Genomic DNA, 22,370 nt, shown 5'->3' with positions numbered 1-22,370 from the left:
AACTAAAACTATGATGATGAAGCTTCATGCAAAGATATGTTAAGAAATATATGTAAGTGAACTGAGTCCTAAATCAATCAGATCAGATCAGATCAGTGGCTCAGTCGTGTCCGACTCTTTGCAACCCCATGAATCGCAGCACTCCAGGCCTCCCTATCCATCACCAACTCCCGGAGTTCACTCAGACTCACGTCCATTGAGTCAGTGATGCCATCCAGCCATCTCATCCTCTGTCGTCCCCTTCTCCTCCTGCCCCAATCCCTCCCAGCATCAGAGTCTTTTCCAATGAGTCAACTCTTCACATGAGGTGGCCAAAGTACTGGAGTTTCAGCTTTAGCATCATTCCTTCCAAAGAAATCCCAGGGCTGATCTCCTTCAGAATGGACTGGTTGGATCTCCTTGCAGTCCAAGGGACTCTCAAGAGTCTTCTCCAACACCACAGTTCAAAAGCATCAATTCTTCAGTGCTTAGCCTTCTTCACAGTCCAACTCTCACATCCATACATGACCACAGGAAAAACCATAGCCTTGACTAGACGAACCTTTGCTGGCAAAGTAATGTCTCTGCTTTTGAATATGCTATCTAGGTTGGTCATAACTTTCCTTCCAAGGAGTAAGCGTCTTTTAATTTCATGGCTGCAGTCACCATCTGCAGTGATTTTGGAGCCCAGAAAAATAAAGTCTGACACTGTTTCCACTGTTTCCCCATCTATTTCCCATGAAGTGATGGGACTGGATGCCATGATCTTGGTTTTCTGAATGTTGAGCTTTGAGCCAACTTTTTCACTCTCCTCTTTCACTTTCATCAAGAGGCTATTTAGTTCGTCTTCACTTTCTGCCATAAGGGTGGTGTCATCTGCATATCTGATGTTATTGGTTTTTCTCCCGACAATCTTGATTCCAGCTTGTGCTTCCTCCAGCCCAGCGTTTCTCATGATGTACTCTTTTTTTTTTTTTTTTTTGGTTTCTTTCTTTTTTTTTTTAATTTTATTTTATTTTTAAACTTTACATAATTGTATTAGTTTTGCCAAATATCAAAATGAATCTGCCACAGGTATACATGTGTTCCCCATCCTGAACCCTCCTCCCTCCTCCCTCCCCATTCCATTCCTCTGGGTCGTCCCAGTGCACTAGCCCCAAGCATCCAGTATTGTGCATCGAACCTGGACTGGCAACTCGTTTCATACATGATATTTTACATGTTTCAATGCCATTCTCCCAAATCTTCCCACCCTCTCCCTCTCCCACAGAGTCCATAAGACTATTTTATACATCAGTGTCTCTTTTGCTGTCTCATACACAGGGTTAGCAAGTATCTTGTAATTTCAAGGCTGAAGTCACCATGTGAAGTGATTTTGGAGCCCACGAAAATTAAGTCTTTCACTGTTTCCATTGTTTTCCCAACTATTTGCCATGAAGTGATGGGACCAGATGCCATGATCTTAGTTTTTTGAATGTTGAGTTTTAAGTCAAGTTTTCACTCTCCTCTTTCACTTTCATCAAGGGGCTCTTTAGTTCTTCTTTGCTTTCTGCCATAAGTGTGGTGTCATTTGAGTATCTGAGGTTATAATATTTCTCCTGGCAATCTGATGCTAGCCTGTGCTTCATCAAGCCCAGCATTTCACATGATGTACTCTGCATGTAAGTTATACAAACAGTGTGACAATATATGGCAGCATTATTTATAATAGTTTAAAGCAAGAAATGGTAAGTGGATAAACAACTGGTAATGTGGTATATAGTCAGAAATGCTGAAACATAAATGAATCTCAAAGATAATTTAAGTAAAACAGCTGGACACAAAAACTACACTGTGAATAATTCTACTTATATGAAAATTCTAGAGAAGGAATATCTTCAGGAAATGAAAGCAGATTGTTTGTCTAGGACAGGGAATGGGCAGGGTGGTTAGCTGCAAAGAGCAGAGCAAACTATGGTGTGATGGTGCAATGCACATATGTGCGCTCAGTCATGCCCGATTCTTTGTGACCCCATGGACTGTAACCCGCCAGGCTCCTCTGTCCATGGTATTCTCCAGACAGGATTACTGGAGTGGGTGGCCATTTCCTACTCCAGGGGATCTTTCCTACCCAGGGATCGAATCCACATCTCTTTTATCTCCTGCATTGGCAGGCAGCTTCTTTACCACTGGTGCCACCTGGGAAAATGATATTTAATTAGAATGTGGTGATGGTTGTATAATTATAAACTTACTAAACATCATCAAAATATCCACTTAAAATGGGAGAACTTTATGATTCATACAAGCTGTTAAAAATATTTCTCTTAACAATTTAAATGTGATTTTTAGTATCTCTTTGAAGATACTCATAATATATGCTTTGCAGTCTTTGCTAACTTACATCATTCTGCTGGCTAAGCTAACAGAGCAGGTGGAGAATCCTAGTCCTAGAGATGCAAAACCATAAATCTCCTGGGCGAAATTAAATTTTTCCAAATATAAACTCTTCTCTCCTGACTGTTTTTCACACACATGGTTTGTGGCTCAGTTAAGAAACTGGGCTTCCCTTGTGGCTCAGATGATAAAGAACCTGCCTGCAATTCAGAAGACTTTGGTCTGATCCCTGAATGGGAAACATCACCTAGAGTAGAAATTGCAACCCATTCCAGTATTCTTGCCTGGAGAATTCCATGGACAGAGGAGCCTGGCGGGCTACAGTCCTTAAGATTGCGAAGTCAGACTGGCTGAGCAACTAACATTTTCACTTTCACTTGAGAAACTGGGTAGAGCTTGTACTCAGGATTTTGATCCCATTCCCAATGTTTTTTCAGCAAGCTCTGCTGATTCAGAACCATGTCCTCACAACCTGCTGCTGCTAAGTCACTTCAGTCGTGTCCGACTCTGTGTGACCCCATAGACGGCAGCCCACCAGGCTCCCCCATTCCTGGGATTCTCCAGGCAAGAACACTGGAGCCTCACAACCTAGATCTAACAATATTGTGGGTTTATCTGCAAGGCCTGATGGAAGTGAGAGCAACTTCGGGTACAAAAAGGCACAAACTCAAAATGTTTGTGTGTCATAGCATCATTCCTTTAAGAGGAAATGCTCTACCACCTGCTTAAACACTTTCTAGTATTTTCAAGTAGTTTTACTTTTTTGTGAGTTTTTAACATTTTGTATTCTTGGGGATAGTTCTTTATTTTTTAAAAAAATTGATCACGTTTGTTTAAGACCTACCACTTTGAAGCAATTAAATTGTTTTCTGTTTTATACGATGGAGGCTCAAAACACCCAAATTTGACTATGAACTGGAGTGGAAATGTTTTGTTCATAATTGTATGATAAAAGCTTAGTGAGAAATATGGTGTTTCTAGTACAAGTGCTGGTAGGAACTGGAGTGGGAAACATTTTAAAGTCTTCACTCATTAGTAATAAGAAAGTCGGGATTATTTTAATCTATCTTCTGTTCTCATTAGGGAAAAAAATGGACATTTTGTGCTTTAATTACCAAAAAATAAGAAAATTAGGTTAAGCAAACAGACTGAAGAGAAATTAGAAACACACAGAGTAGATGAAAAGCAGACCTGAATAGGAGAAGGATCCAGACAATCCAGATTGAGAGTAAGAAACAGAGTCCTCAAGGTGTAAGCACTAGGTGAGTGAATGGCAGTTACCTTGTCTTTCCGTTTGTTGTGCACTCAAGGTTTGAAGGCTAAGGACCCAACTGGCCAAGCTTAGGTCACATGCCCACCTTGACTTTACTGGGAGTTGATAGGGCACACTGTAACTAGATTGCTTTAGATACTTGAAGAAGGACATTTGTATTTAACTTTTCCTAGTCAACACAGAAGTTAGAAGAGGGCCCCAAAAGAAAGCTGTGATTCTATAAGGAAATACATAGTCCATAAATTTGATGTTTCCTCTGTCCACCATAATAATGAAATTATAAGCTCTATCTTGCTCAACTTGCTGATATATAGAGCAGTGCATGACACATAGTAAGAAAATATTAACTGACTGACTTGCCATTCTATTAAAAAGATGTTCCTAAAATTGAATGAGAAAAATTTTATTCATAAATTTTAAAACTGATGAAATAATTTATGATATTCTTGCTTATAATCTTATTTTAGTATGATTAAGCAACCTAAATAAATGAGTTAATTCTGTCATTATAGAGTTTCTTCATTTCATTTTTAATGTTTAAATAATTGAGAAGAAAAACAACATTATTAATTGACTGCAAAAGCAGAAAATCAACTCAGGCATGCCTGGAACAGATGTTAAAAACAAACTCATCATTGTTATAATTTTATCATTTCTCATCAAATTCATTATTGATTCTAACAGTTGTATTTGCACCATGTTTCCCAAGATTGAAGGAAAAAGATGCTTTATATATTACTCAAGGGGAGAGAGAAATGTCTTTGATGATCTTTATATGTAAAAAATGGAATTTGATTACTTATAGTTATGGCCAATTGCTATTTACATAATATATCTGGAGACAGTTAATCAAATTCTGAAACAGGCTTTAGGAATAACAGGGGAAGCACGGTGAAGGCAATAGATAGAACTAGACAATTCATTCTCCCCTCACCAGAAAAGAAGTAGGAAATATCTAGAAAAAGGCTCTACTGTTATTCTACTTGGCTCAGGACGTCAGTAAAGCGTTTGCATCTTGCTTTATTAAAATCTTCTCTTGCTAACAGAAGACAAGAACCATTGAAATATTCTAAAAACAAGATTTGTAATGTATTAATCTCTTAAGGGGGAGAAGGCAATGGCACCCCACTCCAGTACTGTTGCCTGGAAAATCCCATGGACAGAGGAGCCTGGTAGGCTGCAGTCCATGGGGTCGCTAAGAGTCGGACACGACTGAGCGACTTCATTTTCACTTTCCACTTTCATGCACTGGAGAAGGAAATGGCAACCCACTCCAGTGTTCTTGCCTGGAGAATCCCACGGACGGAAAAGCCTGGTAGGCTGCATTCCATGGGGTCGCACAGAGTCAGACATGACTGAAGCGGCTTAGCAGCAGCAGCAGCAACCTCTTAAGGATGTCAGTAACCCATTAATTTTTGATTACCTTTGCCAAAAGGTAACCCACTTCAGTATTCTTGCTTGGGGAATTCCATGGACAGAGGAGCCTGGAGGGCTACAGTCCATAGGGTCACAGTCAGACACAAGTGATGTGCATGCCAAGAATCACCATACACATATAATGGCATTTAAAATTTGGCAATTTCCTCTCTGAGTTTTGTTATAATCTAATTTATTTTGTGTTTACATAACCTCCAGGTTATTCTTTTCCAACATAAATAAGAAATTTTTAGTCATATGAGCAGCAACTCACTTAAAATGAGTTTCCCCATGCTAGACTGCCAAGGTGAAATCCTCAAAATAACCACCCAATCCCATGTGGATCATGTAAACGACACACTGACACACTTTTATGGAAAAAACTTTATGACAAACACACAGATCCTTTACAAAGAGATGGTTTCTCTTATGAATTCAAAAGTGTCTCAATTTCTGGGAATGTTGGTATTATTTTTTAAAGTAGAAGTGGAGAAGGAAAATAAAAGAAAAACTAACAATAAAAAGATACTTTTGATCCTTTTGAGACACTAGGTAAATAGTTTTGGGAAGGGTACAGGGATGGAAGAAAAACAAACTTATGAAGTATATACAAAATAATAGTATTTAATGGGAATTTCTTCCTTTTATTTTTTTTAAATTTAAACTTTTAAAATAAGTGTATCAAAATATTAGAATTAATGGATTTCCCTTCCTGCTCATATTGGTTCCATCTCACCAATTGTGTTCCTTTGAGAAAGACAAACCTAATGGGAAATCTCCCAAGTGGCCGGGTTAGAAGCATGCTTCAGTATACCCAAAGTAAGGTGAAAGGGGCTGATTGGTAAGAGATATATACAATTATATTCTAGAAATATTTTCATTTTTAAAGAGTTTATTCAGTTATTGTTTACTAAAGCCAAGTAGAAAACAGTAATACTACATGTTTATCATTTTTCAAACACAAACATTTGATAAGATATCAAGTGAAAAATTATATCTATAAAACAGGAAGCAGAAAAAATATCCTTCATCTTTCCAATATAAACCGCTAGCCACTGCTCCACTCCAGGGCTGCCTCTAGGCTTCAGCCCCCTTGAAGTGGCTCTCAGGATGTGATGTGTGTTTTCAGGGACTGCTGACCTCTGGCAGCAGGATCCTTATTGCAGGAGCTGAGCAGTAAACAGAAAAGGAGGGTCTAGAAGAGACATGATGAGTTTACCAGAGCTGGAGCCAGAATACTGGGGCAGGCTTCATCGGCCAGGAGTCTACGGAAGGGCAGCGTGTGCAGACAGGGCATGACCTTGCTGAGACTGGTCAAGATGGTGGCCTGGGAGTGCACTGACGCCTGAGTTGGCAAGGTGGCAGCTTATACCCAGGCTTAGCATGTACAGTCAAGAAAAGAAAAGCATCTCACTGGGGGATTAGCCCTGAGAGGGAAGACCCAGCAGGTCAGACGCATCTGGGACAGCTAGGGGTGTGAGTAGAAGGGAGGGGAGGCGATTGCCAGACAGGAAGATGGCTAATCGGCCTTTCAAATGGTGAAGACCATGGACTGTGAACAGGAGGCCATGTAGGCGAGAGACTGACACATGGTGCTGCTGCCCCTCCAACAGCAAGCAGCCCAAATATATCCCCTGGAAGTCAGTCAGGAGCTCCTTTGTGGTGGAGGCTCCTCTGCAGTGCACCTATCTTTAGAGGAGACTGCAGTAAGTAGGGGAGAGGTGCCCAGGGCTGCTGGGGTTATGTGTCGGGGGTGGGGGCGGTGTAGCATTGGAAGAAACAGGGCTCCTTCCCTAAGCCCACATCGAGGCAGGTGCCCCATGTGTGGTCACTGGGGCACTCTCTCCCTCTCTGGACACACCCATATTTGTCATAGTGAAAGTGAAAATGAAGTCGCTCAGTCACGTCCCACTCTTAGCGACCCCATGGACTACAGCCCACCAGGCCCTCTGTCCATGGGATTTTCCAGGCAAGAGTACTGGAGTGGGGTGCCATTGCCTTCTCCGTTAACATATTTGTCATGGGGATGAACAAAAAAGACTATAACCCTAGCAAAGAAAATTGTTAGGTAATGGGCACCAGCATTCTGAAGTGTGTACGTGGAGGACAAAGTCACCCTGCAGTGGGGAAGAATCCCACTCACCCTCCCCACTCCCACTCCCACTCGACCCCTCCTGTGATTTTCACGTCAATCTATTTCTCCTTCCCAGAGTTTTAACTGCCACATTGTTAACGTTACTCTAAAATCATCCTTTAGAAAGTCATGATTTCTGGAGAATGAACTTTAAAGAATAATTTTTACAGAAATACCCACATTTCACAAATAATAAGCATCTTGAGAATGCAAATAAATAATAACACTTCCCATTTGTAAAGATACTGGTACATTACTTTCTTTTTCGTGACTCACTGTTTCATTTGGAGTCTTACACCAATGCAAGTTAAGTAGGGCAACATTAACTCCAACTGCAGAAAAAGGAAATAGTGATGCCAGAAACATACTTAACTTGATTTATATCATAGTTACATAGGGCAGAACAGATATAGAACACATGCTTCCTGATTCCTGGTCCAGGATATTTTATTCAATATAGTATGGCTTGGGTGGGGGTTAAGTAATAGAGGAGCAAGATGACTAAACTCATTTATATTTTATTTTCTTAAAGTATGGAAAGCACACGCTGATAAAAATATAGATCCACATCTGGTGGCCTGCAGCAGTCTTGAACTTGGGAATTAATATTATGATGTACCAAAAAATATAACAGGATCTTACGACAGAAAACACTATTTTCTATAGTTGAGGCAAGAAATGAACACTAAAGAAATCCAAGGGTTAATGTTATTAAGTAAAATAATTTTTACTTTTAAACAGAAAGAAAATAGAAGCAGTTAGGTCCTAAATGGATTCTAAATGTTTTACCATATTTTAAATTTATAATGCAAAATAATCTTTGAGCTACATTTAAAAGCCTAGCAATTTACTAGATGTTGAAAGAGGTAAAAAATAAATGATCTCTGCCCTATAGGATATGTTTATACTTGTTTAATTCTTCAAAATCCATGTAAGAAATTGCAACTTATTAATTATTACTTTAAGATATTTTTATGGTTTGGGAAAATAAATTTTGAGGCTAGTATTTTATTTTTCATTAATTATGGAAAATAATAAACTAGCTTTCCAAAGGTTCATTCAACACAACTTTTTCTCCTACACAATGAATAATCAGTAGATGTTATTAAAAAATTGAAATTCATCTTTAAATAATATTGTATAAAGCTTAAACAAAATAAAACGAATCTGTTAATATAAAGTTACACAGGTATTATAATTTTAAAACTTATCCAATTTCTTAACAGTCTAATCTTTATGAATCTCCAAGCAGGGAATATAAAGTACACAGTTTCTCCACTCACAAGAAATTGTTATTGTTTAGAAAGTGGCATGTTACCTGAAACTTTTGCCTTGGCAAAACCTTTCTAATCTTACACAGGTTACTTAATGCTGTGTAAAAACAAGTTATTAACTTTTCCGATTTTTATTGAGTGAGTGAAACTCGCTGTCGTGTCCGACTCTTTGCAACCCCATGGGCTATAGAGTCCATGGGATTTCCTAGGCAAGAATACCGGAGTGGGTTGCCATTTCCCTTCTCTGGGGGAATCTTCCCAACCCAGGGATCGAACCCAGATCTCCCTCATTGTGGGCAGATTCTTTACCAGCTGAGCCACAAGGGAAGTCTGAAACAGTAGTTAACATATTACAATTTTGAGGTAATTTTATGGCTCAGACGGTAAAGTGTCTGCCTACAGTGTGGGAGACCCGGGTTCAATCCCTGGGCTGGGAAGATCTCCTGGAGAAGGAAATGGGAACCCACTCCAGTATGCTTGCCAGGAAAATCCCATGGACGGAGGAGCTTGGTAGACTATAGTTCATGGGGTCGCAAAGAGTCAGACACGACCGAGTGACTTCGTTTCACTATAATCTATTAAACTGAAAATAACGGCAGAAATGTTAGGAATAACTTTGAATCTTTTAAAGGTTATCTTTATTCCTTTGGCTGTCATTTGAATTATTGGATAATTAACAGAATTCTGTGAGGTTTCTTATGATAATTGGGTGCAACAAATTAGATACAAATGAAAATATATACAAATTTTACCTTGTGTCAGGGTGGACTTATTCTACAGCAGGATTTATTATATTTTTAATAAGATTTTTAAATTATTAAATATTAATATAAATTTAAATATAAATATAAAATATAAAATATATTAAATATAAAAAAGGATTTTTAATAAGAAACTTAGAAATTGAAGGATATACCATGATCATTTTGTTTTTTTTTTTAATGAAGAGTTTACACATTTTTCATTAGAGAAATTGATCCCTTGGCAAGTCATGTAGTGCTTTGGTGACTCTTATAAGGGTGACAGAATTTCCTCTCCTGGCTGCCACAGGCATAGAGCCAATTTTTTTTTTTTTAAGATTTTATAATACTTTTATTTTTTTTTATTTGATATTTGTATTTATTGTGAAATGATCCACAATCTTTAGTTCATACCCATCATGATACATAGACACAGAAATTTTTTTCTTATGATGAGAAAGAACGTTTAAGACTTACTCTCTGGTAAACTTTCAAATATACAATACAGTATAGCATCGATAGTCACCGTACTGTACATTACATCCCCATGACTTATCTGTTTTTTTGTATTTTTTTAAATTTTATTTTATTTTTAAACTTCACAAAATTTTATTAGTTTTGCCAAATATTGAAATGAATCCGTCACAGGTATACATTTGTTCCCGATCCTGAACCCTCCTCCCTCCTCCCTCCCCATACTATCCCTCTGGGTCGTCCCAGTGCAACAGCCCCAAGCATCCAGTATCGTGCATCGAACCTGGCCTGGCAACTCGTTTCATACATGATATTATACATGTTTCAATGCCATTCTCCCAAATCCTCCCACCCTATCCCTCTCCAACAGAGTCCATAAGACTGTTCTCTACATCAGTGTCTCTTTTGCTGTCTCATACACAGGGTTATTGTTACCATCTTCCTAAATTCCATATATATGCATTAGTATACTGTATTGGTGTTTTTCTTTCTGGCTTACTTCACTCTGTATAATAGGCTCCAGTTTCATCCACCTCATTAGAACTGATTCAAATGTATTCTTTTTAATGGCTGAGTAATACTCCATTGTGTATATGTACCACAGCTTTCTTATCCATTCATCTGCTGATGGACATCTAGGTTGCTTCCATGTCCTGGCTATTATAAACAGTGTTGCGATGAACATTGGGGTACATGTGTCTCTTTCCCTTCTGGTTTCCTCAGTGTGTATGCCCAGCAGTGGGATTGCTGGATCATAAGGCAGTTCTATTTCCAGGTTTTTAAGGAATCTCCACACTGTTCTCCTTAGTGGCTGTACTAGTTTGCATTCCCACCAACAGTGTAAGAGGGTTCCCTTTTCTCCACACCCTCTCCAGCATTTATTGCTTGTAGACTTTTGGATCGCAGCCATTCTGACTGGTGTGAAATGGTACCTCATAGTGGTTTTGATTTGCATTTCTCTGATAATGAGTGATGTTGAGCATCTTTTCATGTGTTTGTTAGCCATCTGTATGTCTTCTTTGGAGAAATGTCTATTTAGTTCTTTGCCAAATATAATTTCACGTGAAACTTCAAAAAATCATGCTATAATGTGAAGTGATGCTATTTGACTTTTGGAAATGAGTTTATTTTCACAAGATTGGAATTTTAAAGTAACATAAATATCTTAGGTTAAAAATAAATGAAATAGAAATTTCCATCTAAAATATTAAGTATAAATATTATAATTTATGTTAAATATAAATAGCAAAATAAAATAATCAATATGATAAAGTATAATACTATACTATACACAATATTGGGGAAGGAAATGGCAACTCACTCCAATATTCTTGCCTGGAGAATCCCATGGACAGAGGAGCCTGGCAGGTTACAGTTCATGGGGTCACAAAGAATCAGACATGACTGAGCAACTTCACTCTTCACTCTCTATACACAATATATATTATAATAGGTACTATAATAAGTATAATAGATAGAATGACATTAAAACATATAACAATATACAATGTATGAAAAAATTTTCAGACAAAAATGTTTCTGCCCCTTTCCATCTTTCAATTATGTTGTAGCTGAAGATTTTTATTTTTTAATTCAAATGTGCTCAGGTTGCTTGTTTTCCCTTTTTAAGTCTTCACTGATCTTAACATAAAGATCAAAATATTTTATGTCTTTTACAAGGTTTTATAAAATCTGTTTTTTGTCTACCTCTGCAGAACATTTGCTAGTCAGTCTCTGTTTCCCTCTCAGCTGACCATTCATATTGATTTTATTTTTGTCATTCTTGTGTTCTATTTTAAGGATTGTTCCAAGTTGTTTATCTCTCCTCACTGACGGATTGCTTCTTACTTGCCCAATAAATCTGATCTGAGATATCACTTCCTTAGGGAAACTTTTCTAATTTCCAGATTTAGTCATATGTCCCCTGATCTGTGCTCTCTTGATTTCCTTTAGAGTTCTTATCAAATTTACTTAAGTGATTATTCAATCAATATGTGCTTCTGGCTGTAATCTCCATGATGGCAGATGTCATGACTGATTTGCTCTTCACTTTATGTCTCACATCTACACCAGAATTGTACATGTTATTTTTGAATGGAAGAATCCTCAATAAATATGTGATATGCCTCTCTTAGACTAAACAATCATGTATTTACAATTTTACAGAAACATTATTAATAAGATAATGAAACAATAGAAAGGAATTACAAAAATACACTTAGCAAATAGTAACTAAATGTCTATTTTTAATAGTTAATGTTATTACTACCTGAACCTGTTGGAGCAAACAACCACATATCAAAAATAAGTGCAATGAGAAAGATCAAATAACTTACTATTAAATGCACAAGCTTCAAAATTTAAATTTTCTTTTAAGTGTGTCTTCATATCTTCTTTTAATGAACTTTATATGCCTGGTACATTTCATTTACTAAAATGTGGTAGGAGTGATGCTGCATGAATTCTAAATCTAGGGTAGAAAAAGCAATGTATCTTTAGCGATCCAAGGAGCCTAACATCTGAAGCAGAAGGATCATATAACTAAATATGCATCAAACAATGACAGTTTTACTTCTTCTGTTCCAGTTTGGATTCGTTTTATTTCCTTTTCTTCTCTAATTGCCAAGGCTAAGACTTCCAAACATACGTTGACTAGAAGAAGTGAGACTGGGCACCCTTGTCTTGTTGCTCCTGCTTCTAAGTTGCTTCAGTCATATTTTACTCTTTGCTATCACATGGAGTGTAGTCTGCCAGGCTCCTCTGTCAACAGGATTCTCCAGGCAAAAATACTGGAGTGGGCTGCCATTTCCTCCTCCAGGAGATCTTCCTGACCCAGGGATTGAACCCTCATCTCCTACTTCCACCATTGAGAATAATGCTTGCTGTGGGTTAGTCATATATGGCCTTTATTTTGTTGAGGTAGGTCCCCTCTATCCCCGCTTTCTGGAAAGTTTTTATCATAAATGGGTGTTGAACTTTGTTAAAAGCTTTTTCTTCATCTATTGAGATGATTATGTGTTTTTTATCCTTTAATTTGTTAATATGGTGTATCACATTGATTGACTTGCATATATTTAAGATTCTTTGCATCCCTGGGAAAAAGCCCATTTGATCATGATATATGATCCTTTTAATATGTTGTTGAATTCTGTTTGCTAGCATTTTGTTGAAGATATTTGCATCTATGTTCATCAATGATATTAGCTATAATTTTCTCTTTTTTTTTTGTAATATCTTTGTGTCAGGGTGATGGTGGCCTCATAGAATAAGTTTAGGAATGTTCTTCTGGAATTTTTTGGAAGAGTTTGAGAAGGATAGGTATTAGCTCTTCTCAAAATGTTTGATAGCATTCACCTGGAGTTTCCTAAAAAACTAAAAACAAAACTACCATATGAGCCAGCAATCCCATTACTGGACATATACCCTGACAAAACCATAATTAAAAAAGACATATTTACCCCAGTGTTCACTGCAGCACTCTTTACAACATCCAGGACATGGATGCAGCCAAAATGTCTATCAATAGATGAATAAAGAATTTGTGGTGTATATATGTATATATATGTGTGTGTGTGTATATATATATATATATATATATATATATATATATATGTGTGTGTGTGTGAAATAATACTCAGCCATAAAAAGGAATGAAATTTGGTCATTTGTACTGATGTGGATGAAAGAGAAAAAACAAATGTCATATATTAATGCATATATATGGAATCTAGAAAAGTGGTATCAATGAACCTATTTGCAGGGCAGAAATAAAAATGTAGATGCAGAGAACAGAACAGACTGGGGGAGGAAGAGGGTAGGACTAATTGAGAGAGGAATACTGATATATATACACTACCATGTGTAAAATAAACAGCTACTGGGATACTGCTATATAACACAGGGAGCTCAGCTTAATGCTCTGTGATTACCTAGAAGTACAGGATGAGAGGGTGGGAGGGAGGCTCAGGAGTGAGGGGATATGTAGTTGATTCACATTGTTGTTCAGAAGAAACTAACACACTTGAAAGCAATTTAAAAAATAAAAATTTGAAAAACAAACAAAACTCTCAGGAGTGTTCTCCAGCACCACTGTTTGAAAGCATTGATTCTTTAGTGCTCGGCCTTCTTTATGGTCCAACTCTCACAGCCATACACGACTACTTTGTAAAAACCATAACTTTGACTATATGGTCCTTGTAGCAAAGTGATGTCTCTGTTTTGTTATACACTGGCTAGGTTTTTCATAGCTATTCTTTCAAGGAGCAGGCGTCTTTTTTCCCCCACATTTTCCCCATCTACTTGCCGTAAAGTGATAGGACCAGATGCCATGATGTTAGTTTTTTAATGTTGAGTTTTAAGCCAGCTTTTTCAACTCTCCTCTTTCAGCTTCATCAAGAGGCTGTGTAGTTCCTCTTCACTTTCTGCCATTAAAGTGGTATCATCTGCATATGTGAGGTTGTTGATATTTCTCCTGGCAATATTGATTCCAGCTTGTGCTTCATCCAGCCTGGAAGTCCACATGATGTACTCTGCACAGAAGTTAAATAAGTTGGGTGACAATATACAGCCTGATGTACTCTTTTCCCAATTTGAAACCAGTCCTTTGTTTCATGTCTAGTTGTAACTGTTGCTTCTTGTCCTGAATACACGTTTCTCAAGAGGCAGGTAATGTGGTCTGGTATTCCCATTTCATTAAGAATATGCCACAGTTTGTTGTGATCTGCACAGTCATATCCTACTGATATTAAAAACAATAAAAAGGGAATATTATGATATTATCCAAATATATTTGGCATGTTTAAATGCCTTGAGAGGTATAAACTATCAAAACTCACCCAGGAAAAAATGATATCAATAAACAGCACTATATTTAGATGGTAATAATGCTTTCAAATTTTGCTACCATATAACCAGTCCATTCTGAAGGAGATCAGCCCTGGGATTTCTTTGGAAGGAATGATGCTAAAGCTGAAACTCCAGTACTTTGGCCACCTCATGTAAAGAGCTTAATCATTGGAAAAGACTCTGATGCTGGGAGGGATTGGGGGCAGGAGGAGAAGGGGACGACAAAAGATGAGATGGCTGTATGGCATCACTGACTCGATGGACGTGAGTCTCAGTGAACTCTGGGAGTTGGTGATGGACAGGGAGGCCTGGCGTGCTGCGATTCATGGGGTTGCAAAGAGTTGGACACGACTGAGCGACTGAACTGAACTGAACTGAACTGATGCTTCTAATGTGGACAAGGGAATGGCAACCCATTCCAGTACTCTTGCCAGGAAAATCCCATGGATGGAGGAGCCTGGTAGGCTGCAGTCCATGGGATCGCGAAAAGTCAGACACGACTGAACAACTTTGCTTTCCCTTTTCACTTTCATTGCATTGCATTGCATTGCATTGCATTGGAGAAGGAAATGGTAACCCATTCCAGTGTTCTTGCCTGGAGAATCCCAGGGACGGCGGAGCCTGGTGGGCTGCTGTCTATGGGGTCTCACAGAGTCGGACACAACCGAAGGGACTTAGCAGCAGCAGCAGCAGCAGCAGCATGCTTCTAATGATATACAACTATACACTTACAAGTCTTCCCAGGTGACGCAGTGGTAAAGAATCCACCTGTCAATGATGGAACGGCAAGAGATACAGGTTAGATCACTGGTTTGGAAAGATCCCCTAGCAACCCACTCCTGTAGTCTTTCTTGGAAAATCCCATGAACAGAGGAGCCTAGCAGGCTATAGTCTTTGGGGTCACAAAGAGTTGAATTTACAGAGCACGTACACACACACACACACACACACAGTGAATTGAAAGTAACTGAACCGCTTTGCAGAATAAAGTTTTCCACATAAGTCCTGAACTTTGGGTATATCTATTTAGCTTGTTTGAAATTTTTACTTAAAAAATAAAACTGCACTTAATACATTCTTCTTACGTGTCAATTTCTTTTCTATTCTAACACACTCTATAATGCATATTTAAAATAGCATTATTAGTATGATAAAATATTTCTCAAATTAGAAAAAAAAATCAAGCCATAAATTTACTTTTCACATAATATCTTTAAGTTGTATGCTTTAAATGGTACAGGTCTAATTAGTATATAAGGCAGATGGTCATCTGGCAGTACACCAAAATTATAATTTAAATAAAGACTCTGTTAGAAAATCCCAGCGTGATCCTTTCATGTTTACTGTGGCATATGCTTCTTCTGATGGAAGATCAGAATATGTAGAGAAGTGAATGATAAATAAGGACATATGGTATATATCTGTCCATTTTTAGTGAAGTCCAAGAGTTTAATAATTGTGTTTAAATGCCTCAATTAATCCCAAACTTAGCAGTGTGTTTTAGTATTCAATTCTTTGCCTTTTCATAATCATGAAGTTATTTAGTAAATGATCTCTTCAATTAAGTTCTGTTAAAACTGCTCAATACATTCTAGGAAATGATGAAATATATTCTTTAACCTCAAGAACAATGAAGTCTGATAGCTTGGGCTTGTACACTGCCAGCAAGTTGCTAGCTGTCTGACCCTGTGTTATTTTTTATGCCATTTAATAATAACCCTTGTGATTGTGTTTATTATGAAATAAAATAGTGCATGTTAAAGATTTAGCAGAGCATATTTTGTAAATATTAAATATTTTATTATCATTACTGTTTCTATCATTACTTTATTAACTATCCTATCATTATTCTATCAACATAATGATGTGAGCTGTTTTACAAGTAATTGTTATAAATACATATTATGTCATTTATACAGACAATAGGTTTTCATTTTGCTCAATATACTGCAGAATTTTCATCTTGTTACACAGCTATCCTAAGTTGGGGTGAATTCTTTGCCTTGTCAAGAAGTCAAGTAGTCTGTAAGTATCAGTGACCACTGATGCCGCTAGGTAGCTTTGCCAAAATTCCGTATATGCAACCTGGGAGGTGATAACTTGACCAAATGGCTTTAGGTAGTTTATTACTTACACAGAGAGTATAAGTAAGATAAGCATGGTGTTCAGGACTTATGTCACCAGAAAACAACATTCAACCAGAGGCACCAGATAGCTGGTGTCATGAGCCAGTGATTTTCTCAGTCATCAAGAAGATAATTCTAGCCTACAGTGAAGTGGTTTTATACAGGAGATGTAAATTTCTACACCTTAAACTGCTTCATGGCAGTCTCGTGTATGAGAGGGAGCCTCCCAGGAGATATAGCGGTAGATGTGAAATGGTCCTGTGATACTTTCTCACAGATCTGCCTATGAACACGTTCCTGGAAGAATCAGAGGATACCCACCGAGTCTTGGTTGAGAATGCTATTGAGTTTGGCCTGTGTGACCTATACAGAGACATCTAAGATCACCGCTGTGCCATGATGGTAAATTATTCATCTACATGAAAAAAATTTCCCTTTTTGTCTGAAATTGACAAGATATTTAGAATATAATTTTTAGTTGGAATCTTGTCTGTGTTTCAGGTTATTTATATCTCCACTGTCATCAACACCATCACCATCATTGTCATCATCACCATCATCATCACCATCATCATCATTATTAATAAAAAACCTTCACAGCATTTGCTACTTTCTAGGCACACACTTTTACACCATTTAATCATCACCACAACCTTGCTGATGAGTGAAGTTGAATAAGTTATGAAGTCTGAATGCCAGTATGTGGTCTTTCTGTTCAGAAAAAATATTTTTATCAGACTCCTCAACAGCTCTATCTCTGGATGAATTGACTTTAAAGCATATCAGTCCATTATTAACCAGCCACATACACCAGCTGATGGGGAACTAAATCACCTTTATTTATCTCCATGGTTTAGAAAAATGCAATAGATAGTGGTCAGTCTGATGGACATGCAGTCTAGCCTTTAAATCTATGTGTGCCATAAAGTTTATTTTTCTCCACTTTGTTCAAGTCTAGCAGCAACTTTACAACATGATCTTCATTATTTTGCTTCTCTTAATATTGCTTTTGATGACTTTCACTCAGTTTTTACATTATTGACTATTTTGAAAGCTCTTATTAAAAGAAGTCTGTGAAAATCTTTGCTATAATTGCAAATGCTATGAGAATTTCAGTCTAACCTCCATTATAAAACACTTCACTCTGTTCTGGAATTGGCTCCTTGAGACTATCATTAAGTACTGATCTTCCCTCAATTAAGATAGGGTTAAAGCCCAATAAACTCATCATAAGTTTAAAATATTGTGAGTGAAATGCATTTAATACGCATAACAACTTAATGTCATAGTTTAGTCTAGCCTACCTTAAACATGCTCAGAACGCTGACATTAGTTCACAGTTGGAAAAAATCATCTAACACAAAACCGATTTTATTAGAGTGTTGGGTATCTCATGTAATTTATTGAATACTCTACTGAAAGTGGAAAACAGAAAGGTTGTGTGGGTACAGAATGATTGTTAGTGTATAGGCTGTTTATCCTCATGATCACATGGCTAATGGGGAGCTGTGACTTGCAGCTGCTGCCTACCATTCGGAGAGTGTTTCATACTGCATGTCTCCAGTCAGGGAAACGATCAAAATTCAAAATCCAGAGTATGGTTTTTGCTGAATGTGTATAGCTTTCTCACCACTTGTAAAGTCAAAAAATCATACACTGAACCATTGTAAGTTAGGGACTACCTATATGTTGCTTTATCATCTTTATATAAACATACAAGTGAAATTTCTGCTTGTCATTGCAGATGTCTCAGCCTTTGTTGAGTACTACTTTGTTTCTCCTTCTGGCAATTGTGAATAATTTAATTCAGGCTTTCCAAATACCTTTTGAGGAAAGTCTTCTCTGGGTATTGTTAATAGATGTTTTAGGGTAAAAAGAAAAAAAAAGCCCCTTTTACTAAGAAGTCTATTGGCTAAAGCAAGAAAGAAAGTTAATATAGGTTCCTTTTCCTCCAAGTTTTTCAAATGTTTACTGTGTGAAATTAGAGCCTCCTGGAGAAAAGTATAATATGTATTGAAAATAAAAGTTTACCCAATTAAGGAATTATCGCTTTTTGTCAGGATATCAGCTATTATTAGTGAAAGTGATTTCATTGACTATATTTCTCTTACTCTAACTTCTATAAAGTAGATAGCATAAGCTATGCCCCCATGTTAAGAAATGACTACATAGAAACCCTGGATTTGTATTTTTGTTTTTCCTTTGCTCTGAACTTCTCAAATAATATTTTCAACTATATTTTCTATATTTTATGTTATGTGCTTACTTTAGATGCAGTTTTTAAATAAAATTTTTAAAAATTGATAATACAATAAATGTATTGTTCTAAGCATGTCTTAATTATAGAACTAGTCCTATTTATCATCACTTCTAGCCTCAAGAAATTTATGGCTGCATGGTAATAGTAGACAAATTTTTTTTTAAGTGTAGTTTTGTTGTCTGGAATATTGTGGAATTTGGACCAGTTTTTAGATTTTACATAAACTGTGCCATTGAATCTAGTGGAGAAAATTATAGCTTTAAATTAATTTTTATATTATAATGAGATTCTAAAACAAGCATGCATTATTAGCCCAGTTGAATTCTCTTAAACATTTTCAACTCATACCACAAGTTCACAAAATCAGCCTCAGGCACTAAAAAACTTAAAAGACAGTCTGATAGTGTTTCTTACAAATATTCTTTGAATTTTATGACTTGTCTCCCACATGAGGCGTAATAGTTTCAATGTTCTAATTAGTACTTGTGTATATTGCTATTACTTTATCTCTTTAATCACATTATTAAGACCGTTATGGAGATTCCTTATAGAATCACACTTTATAATAGTGTTTCTAATTTGAATATGTCCTTTTTTATGTTGTCTGATTCTGAAACATCATAAACTCTTTTTATGGGTCCTTTGATAGTAGTCACTTTCCTGTTTTATGCTTGATTAGAACATACAGTACTAAGTAATAAAGAAATTTCCTGAAGCTTTAGAGTTTTAGCATCAAGAAAAAAAAAAAAAAAAAAGATTGAACTTCCTTTCCCTTGGGCTTTTATGCTGGGACAAGAAATGGTATTTTTAAACCAATATCACTCTTTGAATGCTTTATTGGAATGTGTACAAGGGATTCTGTTGTAGGTGGATTCCTATGTACTGCACCACCAGGGAAGTCCTGCTTTATTTTTAGCACTTCTCTTGAACAGAAGAATATGCTGAAGAACTGAAAATGAAAAAAAAAAATTGCTAAAAATTTATTAGCTATCTTGACCCATATGAATTTAGGAATAGGTTCACAACACCCTTTCCTGGTATAGAGAGTTTTAGCCTCAGTTATAAGCTTCCAAATTTATAGTCAATCACTTGGAACAAGCCTCATACACAATGGCTTAGACTTATTCTAATAGATGCAGGAACATCTTTAAAAGCTAAGGTGCGTTTTGTCTTAGTTTAATTTTGACTCTCCAGACATAATTATAAAAATTTGTTCTTTGTCATTTGCTTTGTTCCTTTCTCTATTTTAACTTTCCAAATCTGTTGTATTAAACAAAAATTAGATACGGCAATATATCTCTCATTAACCCAGAGACACATGTGAAAACTCCATCATCCATCATCACTATAACCAAAATAGACATGTGGATTGATTATTCTGACTATAGACTTTTCTACTTTTCTGTTCTATCACTGCTTCCTTGTATTGTTTTGTAATAGAGCTTGACATAGGGTTGCCAGATTTAGCAAATAAAAATATAGGTCAATTAATTAAAATTGTATTCCAGATAAACAGCAAATAATATTTTAGTTATGTCCCATGAAATATCTGAGGCACACACACTTATATTAAATATAAATTTGTTGTATATCTGAAATGAAAATTTAACTGGGCATCTAGTAAACACTGGACTTCCCCAGTGACTCAGTTGTAAAGAATCCACCTGCAATGTAGGAGCTGCAGGAGATGTGAGTTCAATCCCTGAGTCGGGAGTCCCTTGGAGGAGGGCATGGCAACCCACTCCAGTATACTTCCCTGGAGAATCCCATTGGCAGAGGAGCCTGGCAGGTTATAGTCCCTAGAGTTGCAAAGAGTTAGACACAACTGAAGCGACTTAGCACACATGAATGTTAGTATACCCTAGCTTGGCTCAGAGAGAGTACAAAGTAAGTGTTAGTTACTACTGTTCTTGAGATGGAAAGGTATGAAAATGGAGATAAAGCAACTGTAGAAATGCCTCCTAGTTTGCCAAACTAGTTGGATTATTCTTGTCTCTTTGTTTCCACTTAGCTTATTGACCTAGAATATAGTCCAAAGTCTCTTTAGTCTTAAAACTTAAATCTTAACATAGAAGTTTTGAAATCTAAGGGAATAGTTTTTACTACATCTACTTAAAGATTAGAGAATGATAGCCCTGGACCATATCAAAAATATTTGTGAATTTCAACCAGAGACATGCTGAACGTAAGTGGACTATGAAGTTATACAAGTGGTTGAAGAATGAGAGAGGCAAGGACCACCAGACCCTGCACACAACTGGAGAAGAGGTAGACTCGGATTATCACCAGGGAGCAACTTGGAAAGACAAGCCAAATAGCACATAAAACCAGTTAGAGCTATGGTTCATAAGTGTGGATTTATGTCAATTTGCACAGATCACAAAATTGGCAAAAAAAAAAAACAAAAAAAAACAAAAAAAAACAGATTGGTGATACAGTGGAGGAGTTAAGATGACAAAACAAACATGCCTGGCCCACTCCTAAGAGATTCAGTTTTAGTATATCTAGTTGAACAGGTATAATTTTCAGAAGCTCTAAAAGGAAATCAGTTGAGTAATTGTGGTTGAAATCTCTGAAAAGATCTGCTTGCATTTATAATATTCTAATAGTACACACCTTTCTCCAGTATGTGATTTTTATTTTAACCCATTATTTTATTTTAATACATTATTGATCAGAGGTGTATTAATACCACAGGTGTTAGGTTCTGCAAAAATCCCCCAGTCAATAATGTGTTGTTGCTGCTGCTTCTGCTGCTGCTGCTAAGTTGCTTCAGTTGTGTCCGACTCTGTGTGACCCCATAGACGGCAGCCCACCAGGCTCCCCCGTCCCTGGGATTCTCCAGGCAAGAACACTGGAGTGGGTTGCCATTTCCTTCTCCAATGCATAAAAGTGAAAAGTGAAAGTAAAGTTGCTCAGTCGTGTCCAACTCTTAGTGACCCCATGGACTGCAGCCCACCAGGCTCCTCTGTCCATGGGATTTTCCAGGCAAGAGTACTGGAGTGGGGTGCCATTGCCTTCTCCGAATAATGTGTTAGGAATGCATATTTAATGATTATATTATACATTCCATAGACATGTGGGACTTTAACTCATATGTACATACACTATATATGTAAATATACACTGTATATGTAAATGCATATATACAAATACCCACATACATATATATGTATATACACATACACTATATATGTGTGTATATGTATGTGTGTATATATGCATATATAATAAAGTTTTTGCTATTTACAACTTTATTTTCCTCAGTCTGTAGTTTCAGGAAGAATTTGTGCTAGTATATTTTTCCAAGTATTCTCTTTAGATAGGATGCATGAATGAAATATGCTTTGAGTTCTTGCATATAGGTTTCTTTAACAATGACAGGTAAATATTATCTTAACTGTTGACCAGTTATACAGTTTTAGATTTCTGACCCTTTTTATCATTAGTTGGTAGATGCTAAACTATTCTCA

This window comes from Bubalus kerabau, chromosome 12 (assembly GCF_029407905.1).
Source record: "Bubalus kerabau isolate K-KA32 ecotype Philippines breed swamp buffalo chromosome 12, PCC_UOA_SB_1v2, whole genome shotgun sequence".
Classification (NCBI taxonomy): Eukaryota; Metazoa; Chordata; class Mammalia; order Artiodactyla; family Bovidae; genus Bubalus; species Bubalus kerabau.
This window is presented reverse-complemented; position numbering follows the sequence as displayed.